The sequence below is a fragment of the Apium graveolens genome, chromosome 5 (assembly GCF_009905375.1).
Source record: "Apium graveolens cultivar Ventura chromosome 5, ASM990537v1, whole genome shotgun sequence".
Lineage (NCBI taxonomy): Eukaryota > Viridiplantae > Streptophyta > Magnoliopsida > Apiales > Apiaceae > Apium > Apium graveolens.
Genome location: NC_133651.1, coordinates 18,984,245 through 18,995,752, shown reverse-complemented (window position 1 = coordinate 18,995,752; position 11,508 = coordinate 18,984,245).

The window sequence follows — 11,508 nt, the reverse complement described above, 5'->3', positions numbered from 1 at the left end:
TGACTAGCTTAAACCAAAATCTCAGGAAAGATTATGACTTGAATTGCAAAATTGAGGATTTGGTTTCAAGATTATCAAAAGTGGAGAACTCAGTTGCTCAAATTCTTTCAAATCAACAAACTCAAACTCAACTACTACAACAACTGGTGGCTGCTCAAACTTCCAACCCTGCTTTACTTGATGATAACAAAAAGGGGGAGAAGGATGTGCATGTACAAGTCAATAAGCTAATTGTTCCAGCCATTATCTTGTCAAAGCCACCAGTGTCACATAGTATTGATCTAATCAACATAGCAGCAGCTGAACTCAAGCTGAAAGAACAAAAGCAGAAAACTGATGAGAAAATTAAAAAGGTATTTGGTCCAATTGAAAATTAAGACAAATTTATGAATCACTTCACTCAATTGAGACAAATTCCAATAAGTGAAATGAGGTTGGGGAACATGGAAAGGGGCCAAACCTCATCTAGAAGACATCAAAAGGCCACTATAATTTTGAAGCCCAAGAATCACTCATCAAAGCATTCAAGCAAAAATCCATTGGACCTAGTCTATGCAACTCCTCAACCTGATGAAAAGAAGCTTCTTGGTCACTCCATTGCAAATCACAAAGATCCAAGAGACTCAGTCTTGAAGAAAATAATAGCAAATATCTATAGGCATGGCAAACTGATTTATGTAATGGCTAGACATCCTCAATTTGGAGAAGCCGAGAAAGAAGAAAAATTGAGGCTCAAGTATCAGAAACGGCAGGCTGCCTTAGAAGCTAAAAAATAAGTAGAAAAACTTGCTACCAAGTCAGAAAGTGAGAAGCCTGCCATCTTAACTGAAACTGAAAAGAAGGAGGAACCAAAGCAGAAATCTGTGAAATGAATAAAGGAAATAGCCAAAAGAAAGCTGGTATTTGAAGAAGAAAAGGAAGAACCAAAGCCAACTCATTCTACTACTACATATCAACCAACTATGCTCACAATGGAGTATATTGAAATTAAGGTCCATCCTGGTGTGAATTTTCATGGTGAGCCAATCATTCCCAAGGATGAACCAATAGTCTGGGAAAGCCTACCTATTCTTGAGCTGAACATCCCAATTTCAACCACTTCTAGAAGTAGAAAGAACATACCAAGACAGAACATATGTTGTAGGCTTGATGACATTTTACCAAAACATCTTAGTAGATTTAATTAAGTGTAATTGTAGCTTTCAACGGATAATCTTACTCTGTCATCCGTTGAAAGAGTAGCTTATATTTAAATAAGTTTTTATAGCACATTCCTGTGTACTATAATGTCTTAAAGAATTAAAAGTTGTAGGATATTCTAAGTCATGTTGGCTACTAGAATGATATGCAAAATAGGTTGGCTAATTGTAAATATTAGGTGCCTTGTAATTTTGCATAAATGAAATTGAGTCAACTGCTATGGAAATACTTTCAACGGATGTTTCTACAAGGCTTTAATGGATGACCCAAGTCTCAATCAACGGATGATCCAATAGAGGCTCGATGGATAATCAACAGAGTCTCAACGGATAACAAATTCAAATAGGAGTTGATAGTGACTTGACAGTCACATTGGTTGATTGTATACAAAAGTAATGTGGAAGCCTATAAGCAGGATTTTGAGAACAAATAAGCATTTCCATTTCCATGCTTACTTGAAAAAATAAAAAGATACTGGATAGAGAAATGAAGAAACATGTGATTAGACTTAGACATTTTTTTATTAGTTTTTCTTTTTCACATGTAACTTGGTGATATATAAACCAAGAGTAGCAAGTAGAAAAATATCGATTGAAAGAACTGAGAAATAGACAAGGCATAATCTGTTAAGAATTTCTTAGTTCTTACTTTATAAATTTACTTTTATTCAGCTGTGTGCATTCTTGCATCATAGAGTTCTCGATCAATATATATCTCTGGTGGAATGATCAATCCACCAGAAAGTTTTTAAATCTTTATGTTTAATAACTTTGTGTTTTGAATACATTCATATTTCATTCCGCACACTTGCATATTAAAACACTTATATATTTTGATAAAGTAGTTTCTTTAATTTCAAAAAGAAACCTAGAATTACATTCAACCCCCTTCTGTAATTTTATTGTTAGATTATTTAAGAATAACAGAGACAGAGAACGAAGAGATCGAGATAGGTGAATGTAAGCATAGGAGAGAGAGGGGGGGAGAGAGTGAGAGTATATGGGTAAAGGGATAAAACACTATTAAGAGGGCAATACAATTATTGCAGAAATGAAAATTTTGTATTTTTCGTATAACAAAGGGGGAAAGTGTTAGGCACAAAGTATGCGCTAAATAAATCACGCAAGTATACGCGTTCGCAAGTAATATAGAATGATTTCTAGTTCTTTCCCACAGAGACTCTGATTAATTATATTTAATTAACACTTACTCACCAATGTATGATTACTCTTCAATGTCAAGACAATAACAGTTAAGGTTGATTAACTAATATTAACTACAAGAATTAAACACTTAAATTATCAATATTAAACACACATGAGACCATAACTTCATTACTACTTCATTCAATAGTTATTGTTATTCCCCTTAGCATGTAATGGTGATGATATTAATTGAACAACACGAAACTGATAAGCGCCGACTTTCGTTGTACGAATACCATTCTACCAAGCATCCACAATTAAGATAGAAGTTGAATAGGCATCAATTATGTTGAGACCCTATATGTCTACAGAATTTGACAACATAACGATTTAAGCGCAAGTTATTCATTATGATTACACAGGGCAAGTAAAACGGTTAAAGTTACCCACTAATCATGCATATAATACATGAACCTATGCTAGCATGGCAAGTTCTAAATCTCAAAATTCACTGTCGCTTCACAAGAGATTAACAGGCTATCTTATATGTTCGCAACACACATAAGACGAATAAACACAACCTATGCTATATATATCATACAATCACCTCATACCAAGGTATTAAACAATTAACTAAAGAAATCCATAGTAAATCTGCTATGATCCCATGATCACGATTAGACCATAATAGAACTCATCGTCACCATGGGTTCAGATGAAAACATGATAATAACACAACGATATAAAAAGTAATAAAAATACTTAATAAATAACAGAGTACATCACAAGAGTATTAAGATTCAAAGAGTAAAGAAAACTAGCATCCACTGTTACAACGAATTAAAAGAATCACAAGATAAACGTATGCTTCCTCTTCTTCACTGTTGCATGCTAAAACAGTCTTCTTGATCTTCTCTCCTTGTTGCTTGCTCAGAAAACGTCTCCCCAATAGGTTTATATAAGATTCCACAAGAAACAGCGCCAACAGAAGCTCATTCATACTCGAATTATAAAATCCAGAATTTAATTTTCCGCACCCAGGTGGCCGCCTGCATTCACCATGCAGGCGCCTGCTACCAGGCGGTCGCCTGCTCCTTCCAGGCGGGCACCTGCAAGCCTTCTGGAAAAATCCTATATTTGCTTCTGATTTTGCTGAATTCTTCGCACAACTCCCCGAGACTAATTCCAAGCACATCCTTAGGCTTATTTTTATGAAATTCTCCTGTCTAAGCAAGTTATACCCTGAAATAAAAAAACATCGCATCCGTCCTCCTGGAAAGCCTCCTGTATTGGACATCAGCCAATCCCGAACCATCTCCTCCCTGGCCTCTGGAAGAACCCGCCTCACCCCGAGCCTGAATGGACCTAGCCATGGTAGCACCAGCTGCTGGATGTCCTCCTGGGAGGTGATATCCCAAACCATGTGACTCAGGCTCTCCACCCGTCCACTCCTGCATCGCATTCAGCATCGATGAATCAATAGGAGTGGTCGGCATCTGGAGCTGCTCATAAGAAGGCCACTGAACTCCAACTGCCTTGCATAGCTTTATGACAATAGAGGCATATGGGATATTGTATTGCGACTTCCCCCTCAAAAACTTCAAAATCCCTTGGTAGATGAACTCACCAAGGTCCACATAATACTCCTCATTCAAAATCCCCCACAACAACCTGGCTCTCTCAACTGTAACCTCATGTGCATACGAAGAAGGAAGAATATTAGCACAAATAAATGCATTCCATGCACGAGCATACCTGTTCATGGAGACAACAGGGAAACTACGATAATCGTTGGATCCCCTCTTAAACTTCCATATCGTTTCTGGCTGATAAAGAGTAGCAATAATCAAATCTGAGTCAAAATCCTCAAGGGCCTTTTCATTCTAATTCTCCTCCTGGGGTTTCCTTTGTCGCTGCCCAATAACACGGAGAATCGACTCGGGCTGGTAATCAACAGTAAGCCCACGAATAACAGAAAACCCATTCTTGTCGTCCTTGACGTTCGCATAGAATTCGCGAACAACACTCATCAGGACCGCCTCAGGTGACTCGCAGAAAGTAATCCAACCCTTCTCTACAATCATCGGTAACAACTCACGATCCCTCCCCGATGGCAAGAACCCCCTCTCCTTCATAATCGGCTTAGTTAGAAGCTTAGCATACTCCTCCTCAGCAGTCCTATCCAACAATCGGGGCCTCGCAGCAGTGCTCCTCGACGAATCAGTAGCAGTCGGGTTGGTGTTACTGCTACCCATAGTTCTTGATCTCTTTGGAGCCATGGAACTGAGAATTAGGGCTTGAGAGTTTGTGTTTTGTGTGTAGGAGAGAGTTTGAGAGTTGAAAGTATATGAGATGTATAATATGAGGTTGTATGTATGTAAAGGGTAGGCTTAGGGTTAGAAATTGATTTGGAGTGGGATTATGGCTAATTTGTAGGAAGAAAATCATGGGTAATGGGGATTGTGGGCTGTGGTTTTTTTTTGTTTTTGTTTTTCTGTTTTTTTATAGGCTGAAAATGAATTTTTTTCAAAAATCAGGTCCGCAGGCGGTCGCCTGGTACCAGCAGACGGGCTCGTGCTAGCACGCAGCCGCCTGGTCCTAGTAGGCGGGCGCCTGCAAGGTCTCTGGGAAAAAAAATTCTGCCAACATTTTTCTTATTTTTTTAGGTTTTTGGATAGAGTACTAAATTCTAAGGGTTCCTATAGTCTCATATCTTGGGTTGCCTCCCAAGAAGCGCTTCTTTTACGTCATTAGCTTGATGTAGAGTAATGCGATCAAGTTGACAATAAAACGGCACTAACCACTTCAAGGTTCGCCGTATCCCCATAATAGTGCTTCAATCTCTGACCATTTACTTTGAATGCTTAGCCCGAATCATTCTCAATAATCTCCACCCCTCCATGTGGAAACACAGTTTTGACGATAAATGGTCCAGACCACCTTGATTTCAACTTTCCAGGAAAAAGTCGGAGACGAGAGTTGAATAGAAGAACTTGTTGCCCCGGCATGAATGACTTAGGCGATAGCTTCCTATCATGCCACCTTTTTACCATTTCCTTGTACATTTTGTTGTTTTCGTACGCTTGAAGTCGAAATTTATCAAGTTTATTTAACTGAAGCATTCTTCCCAGCTGCATCTAGATCAAGGTTTAACTTCTTCAATGTCCAATAAGCCTTATGCTCAAGCTCCGCAGGTAAATGACATCCCTTACCATAGACAAGTTGAAACGGGGACATCCCAAGTGGAGTCTTGTATGATGTTCTATAAGCCCAAACAGCTTCATCGAGCTTCAAAGACCAATCTTTCCTTGACGGACAAACGACTTTCTCTAAAATGCGCTTGATCTCTCTATTAGACACTTCAGCTTGACCATTAGTTTGCGAATGGTAGGCAGTGGCAATACGATGATTCACATTGTAGCGTTGTGTCACACCCCCAACTTAAATAGCAAAATAAATATAGCTATTACATCATTTTAATGAAGAATACACAACAAAAATCCAAGATCTTACAGTTTAGGGTTTGGAACAGCCCAACACTACCAACTATTACATCTGATTTAAAATACCGAGTCCTCACACAACTATTATTACTTATTCTACCTGAGCTCGAACATAAGCATCAGCATCACAGGTCTTACGGGCAGTCTGCTTGAATCTAACCATAGCTGCTAGCTGTAATATCAGGGTAAAGCAACAAGTGAGCCAAATGCTCAACAAGTGCTAACAGTACGACACAAAACATAAATTGAGATATACTTTTAAGAATGATAATGGAAAGACATAACCAAAGGTTACGAGAGATAAAAACTATGTGAGATGGCATCATTTTGCTTGCATCAAAACAATTTTAAAATCTTGTCTTAATCAAAATCATTTTATGACGCTACGGATTACAGCCGGTGATCAGCCGCGAAGTAATCCCGAACCTCGCTGGGTTCTAAAACATTTATGGGAATCCCTAGGCAACTTTTAAGCCTAATATAAGTGTGGAAAGGACTCGCGTCTCAATCCAGATCCACCATTCAAAGAAAACATTTATCCCCCTTTGGGACTGAAAAATCCACATTTTAATCATTTTAAAAACTGATGCCGATTTATGACAAAATCTCTTTTGACTGTAAACAGTTTTATCAAGGGATTATAGATCAACTTGAAACACTGGAAATATGACACTAAATCTCAGGGCCATGATCCACTAGACTTTACTATATTAGGGTAATTGAGAGGTTTCCATAAACAAGAACTTTGACAAGGAAATTGAGCAAGGCTATTGGATAATATGAAAGAGTAATGCCAAACTAGGCTTAAAGCAATGGTTATAGACAAGGTATATGTATTTAAACATCAAGAAGATAAGCATCACTGGTTCCAAATAGGATAGAGGTGTTAAAATATAAAGAAAGTGATCATCAGCTCAAGATATAACAGGGTATCAAGCTTTAGGGTAAGGATAGGGTTATCAAACAATCATGAATGAATTTAAGAAATGATTGGCTTTTAGGTATCAAGATAAAGTTTCTATCGAGGTTATTTCAAGAGTTGAATCAAAGCATCAGGGTGCATTATCAAGATTTCTCAGGAATCAATAGCATGATAATCAAAAGGATCAATAAAGTATTATAACAAATCTCTATTTTATCATGGCATCACCATTACTTTGGTATACTAGCATGGTATGACTTTTAATCTACTTGCAATAAGTACTTGAGGGTTCATGGCATTTTTATATGATTCAAAGATAAACATAAGATACGCTTGATTTAAATATATCAAAATGACTCAGGATAGTTACAACAATGTATGAACTATTAGCAGTGAATACGAAAGTCAGGTTGAATCACTTGCCTTGAGATAGGCTGGTCTGGTCTGACTGGTAGGAGCAACTGGAGCTTCACTCATTATAATATATTCTCACCATCTCAACCTATTTACAACTCAAAATTAAACACGGATGGCACTTAGGCCTATATGCACTTAATTTATATTCACTTTTAAATTAAAATTGCACACACATAGCCACATATTCACATATCATATATTAACACCAAATAACACCATATATACCATAATGCAACACTAGGCTTGGATGATCTCGACTCACAACTTAAGTCACTTGGTCGCTAAACTAGACAAAGTCCTCTAATTTTGGCTTCCTAACTCGATGTGCCTTTCCTAAATTATCCAAAACCTATTGACCCTCACTTGTGCCTTTTGCTCTACTGACCTTATACTATCTTACAACTATGGTGGTCGACCTAATACTCACTTCTAAGTGTTCTAAAACTATGTGATAAGTGATAGTGCTCACTGGTGCAAATTTCAGAATGACAACTATGGTTTCTTGAGTACATTAGACACTCTTAAACAACAAGTTTTCCTTCAAAACTTTTACACAAGACTCTCCTGACCTAAGGGTATCTCACAAACTTGATGTGGCTCAAGGGCCTGGCTTGGGCCTTCTTGGGCCTAAGCTAAAAGTCCAAGGTTCCCCTGTTTTCTGGGCAGAAAATGCCCTGACTTGAATTAACTTGTGACACATGGTTCTAGCTCATATCCTATGAATTATGGTTGGAAACACTTCTCTGACATACCCTCTAATTAAGGCCCAATTGGGCCTAATGAGGGCCTACCCATGACATGGTCAAATCTCCCTATTTCTAAGTTGCAACAAAACTGTCCCCTGCTGGACAGATTTTGTGATTCTACTTGTGCACCTAATCAAATGACATACAAACCTCCAAACAACTCCTAAAACCTTTTATATACTCCCAATACTAACTTCTGGTAGCTTGGGCCTCAAAGTGCACACCAATGACATGGTCAAAACTCACTCTAAACCTCAGGGTGCTATACTGATTTTTCTGCAGAAACTATAACTCTCATTTTCCAAGGTTTTGACTTGACAAACTCAACTAACAACAACTCAATACTTAAACCAAGACTTATACATGGTGATCTACTGAAATAACTCCCTTATTCTCAAAATAAACTTGGGTGAGATCATCCATACCCAAAAGCAACAACATACAACCAAATATATAACATGCAACTCATGGAAAGCACATACCAAGATTTCGGCTAGGCATTAAGTTTTAAATGCTTGCAAAATCGACTTGCACCTAATACTCATCCTTAATAATCATGAAATATAACTTCTTTTAAGTATTAATAAGAAATTTATCATGGAAACAATCTATTTTAAGCACACATATTTTGAATTTATAGATTTTTAAACATAACTACATGATTTTGAAAAGAGTCGCATGCAAAACATGGTTGATCATCATTTTAATAGAAGGGTGATTTGCATGCATGGTCTCTTATGTAATTTGATAAAAATGACAACTAAAATTTATAATGATTTATTTTTATAAAATAAAATACAAGTTCAAAAATTATAAAATTTATATCATAAAATAACTTGGATTTTTAGAGACTTTATAAAATCATTTTCAAAATTTGTGAACAAAATACCTTTTAAAAGAAAATTTTTCCAAAGCTTAGAATATTCCTTATAAATCAAAAATAAAGAAATTAAATAAACTCTTGCTTTAAAAAATCATATACTACACAAAGCAAATTTATAATGCAGAAACTTTCACTCACACTAGCGTAAAATCATTAAATATATTTTCATTTGACTTTAATATTATACCCAATCCACAAATAATATTACATAAAATGCCGGTCGTAACATCCTCTCCCCCTTAAGGGATTCTGTCCCCAGAATCTAAGAGAAAAGATGAGGATGTCGGGAACGCATATCAGACTCTAACTCCCAAGTCGACTCTTCGACCTTAGGGTTCCTCCAAAGTACTTTTACTAACTTTACTGACTTATTTCTAAGACTCTTTACTTGCCAGTCGAGTATTTTAACCGGTTCCTCCACAAATGACAGGTCTGCCTGAATTTCTACAGGTTCATATTCTATCACATGGCTAGCGTCAGGATTGTACTTCTTAAGCAACGACACATGGAACACATTATGCACATGCCGATACTAAGGTGGTAAGGCCAACTCGTAGGCCACCTTTCCCACTTGACTCAAAATCTCAAAAGGACCTATGTATCTAGGTGCTAACTTCCCTTTCTTGCCAAATCTTATCAACCCTTTTCTAGGTGACACCTTCAGTAACACAGCTTCGCCAATTTGGAATTGAACGTCCTTACGCGCTGGATCCGCATACTTCCTCTGTCTATCTTGAGCAGCAAGCAACCTTTTCTGAATTAACTTGACCGAGTCATGCAACTGTTGTACCAAATCTGAGCCGAGAATTCTTCCTTCTCCTACTTCATCCCAACTTGTTGGTGATCTACATTTTCGCCCGTACAAAGCTTCGTATGGTGGCATGCCGATACTGGAATGATAGCTGTTGTTGTAAGAGAATTCAATCAACGGCAAATGGTCGTCCCAACTTCCGGCAAAATCGATTGCACAACTGCGCAACATATCTTCAATTGTTTGAATTGTCCTTTCACTCTGGCCATCAGTCTGCGGGTGGTACGCCGTGCTCATATTCAACTTTGTGCCAAGACATTCCTGAAATTGCTTCCAGAATCTTGAGTTAAATCGGGGATCTCTGTCTGAAACTATTGATACGGGTACTCCATGCCTTAGTACGATTTCGTGCACATACAGATGAACCAACTTGTCCAATGACGACTTCTCGTTTATTGGAAGGAAATGCGCCGACTTCGTAAGACGATCAACTACAACCCATATTGTGTCATGCCCGGATTTCGTTCGCGGTAATCCCACTATAAAGTCCATAGCGATATTTTCCCATTTCCATTCTGGAATCTTCAGGGGCTGAATTAATCCGCTTGGTCGTTGATGTTCTGCCTTTACTTTCTGAAAAGTATAGCACTTCGCAACCCATTCTGCCACGTCTCGCTTCATATTTGGCCACCAAAAGTTCTTCTTTAAGTCTCGATACATCTTGGTGCTTCCCGGGTGGATTGAAAATTTCGAATTGTGGGCTTCATGGAGGATCTCATTCTTTAATTCAGGTACATGGGGAATCCATATTCTGGATGAAAACCTTAGTATCCCTTGCTCATCCCTCTGAGTATTAATCTCCTCTCCAGATAACTGATTCTTCTCTTTTTCCATTACTTCCTCTTGAAACTTCTTTATCTTTTCCACTAGTGTTGGCTGAAAGGTCATTTCACGACAAACTTCCTCGACTTTTCCATAAGCACAAAGTTCCAATTCCAATTTTTCGATTTCTTCAGTTAACTCTTTTGATGTTATCATCATATTCAATCTCTCCTTCCTACTCAGAGCATCGGCCACTACGTTTGCCTTTCCAGGATGGTAATTTATCGAGCAGTCATAGTCCTTGATTAATTCCAGCCATCTCCTCTGCCTCATTTTGAGCTCTTTCTGAGTAAAAATGTACTTTAAACTCTTGTGATCCGTGTAGATTTCACACTTCTCTCCATAGAGGTAATGTCTCCAGATCTTAAGTGCAAACACTATGGCGGCTAGTTCCAAGTCATGTGTCGGGTACTTTAACTCATGCGGCTTCAACTGTCTTGACGCATATGCGATCACTTTACTGTGTTGCATCAACACACAACCCAAACCCTTATGTGAAGCATCGTTGAATATTACAAAATTCCCTTGATCATCTGGAAGTACCAACACCGGAGCTGTTACCAACTTCTGCTTTAACTCTTGAAAGCTATCTTCACATTCTGCACTCCATTCAAACTTTTGATTCTTTCTGGTTAACTTGGTCAATGGCGTGGCAATCTTCGAGAAATCCTTGACGAATCTTCTATAGTATCCGGCCAATCCTAGAAAACTTCGCACTTCCGTAGGAGTCTTTGGCCTCTCCCAACTCATAATTGCCTCAATCTTTGCCGGATCCACTTTAACTCCCTCATTTCCAATAACATGCCCCAAAAATTGAACTTCCTTTAACCAGAACTCACATTTGGTGAACTTGGCATACAACTTCTCTTGTCGGAGTATCTCCAAGGCTATCCAGAGGTGCTGCTTATGTTCTTCTTCCGACTTAGAATAAATAAGGATGTCATCAATGAATACCACGACAAATTTGTCCAAATACTTCTTAAATACCCGATTCATCAGATCCATAAATGCGGCCGGAGCGTTGGTCAATCCAAACGGCATTACTAGGAATTCATAATG